Source organism: Schistocerca americana, chromosome 9 (genome assembly GCF_021461395.2).
Source record: "Schistocerca americana isolate TAMUIC-IGC-003095 chromosome 9, iqSchAmer2.1, whole genome shotgun sequence".
NCBI classification, from domain to species: domain Eukaryota; kingdom Metazoa; phylum Arthropoda; class Insecta; order Orthoptera; family Acrididae; genus Schistocerca; species Schistocerca americana.
The window spans coordinates 107,173,068-107,174,262 of record NC_060127.1 but is presented as its reverse complement, the minus strand read 5'-3'; the positions used below and the strand labels follow the sequence as shown (position 1 = coordinate 107,174,262).

At 47.1% G+C, this 1,195-nt stretch overlaps 1 pseudogene; it reads left to right on the top strand.

Annotated features, from left to right (window-relative positions):
- The first annotated feature begins 535 nt into the window (after positions 1-535).
- LOC124551445 lies at positions 536-652 on the top strand (annotated as a pseudogene).
- The last annotated feature ends 543 nt before the right edge of the window (positions 653-1,195 follow it).

Below are 1,195 nucleotides of genomic sequence, written 5' to 3'. Positions count from 1 at the left end.
AAACAGCTCTATGTACTTATAAAAAATAGGAGACCTTACTTTTGGGATTACCCGCGTACAATATCCTACAAAGGGGCATAGCATTTCTGGAGAATCCTTACAACAAATGTGTTTTAATACCTACTTTACGTGATCGTCCCATTTTATAGCGCTTGTAGTATATTCTTAGATTTATGATGCAACTTCGTTAACAGGGTTTCTGAGGATAGTTAACGCATATCTTTGAAGAGTCAGCCAGTTCAGTATCTCCAGAATCTCAGTGACACTGGCCCAGAGGTCAGAGGAGCGTGTGACCAATCGTGCTGCCGTTATCTGTATCCTTTGGAAGTCTTATTTGCTACGAGTCCCACACACCTGAGCAATATTCTAGGACTGATTGCATTCCGCTAGTGTTCTACCAATGAACCGAATTCTCCCACCTGCTTTACTTACCAATAAACCAATGTTGTCGTCCCATTTCATATCGCTACATAGTGTTTACACTCAGGTACACTTACTGGGCGGTTGTAATTAAAATAGAGATGATCATGCGGGAGGCAACGGCCTTGCCGCAGTGGATACACCGGTTCCCGTGAGATCACCGAAGTTAAGCGCTGTCGGGCGTGGTCGGCACTTGGATGGGTGACCCTCCAGCCGCCATGCGCTGTTGCCACTTTTCGGGGTGCACTCAGCCTCATGATGCCAATTGAGGCGCTACTCGACCGAATAGTAGCGGATCCGGTCAAGAAAACCATCATAACGACCGGGAGACCTGTGTGCTGACCACACGTCCCTCCTATCCGCATCCTCAACTGAGGATGACACGGCGGTCGGATACTCCGGATGGGCCACTTGTGGCCTGAAGACGGAGTGCTACTCATGGGGGTCCATTGAGGGCTGCAATTATCATGTGGCAGCTAACTGCTGAACCGATTTTGACCACCAGATGTGAGTCGTGCCCTGCACAGCATCTCGTTGACGTCTTCGATGCTCATATTGAACAAATTCTGTAAGTGGCGGTTAATAATAAAATCAACATTACGCCTTTCTAATTTTTGTGCCTTTTCTACCAACGTCCTGTTCCCAGTTCATTACATATGGAAACATTTCTGTTCGTCTTCCTCGCATTCACAGCGCCAGAAATCGGTTCAACGTTAATGCGTCAGGATATCTACCGTGTTTCACTCCATTACCATAATTTGGGCTCGCACCAGAC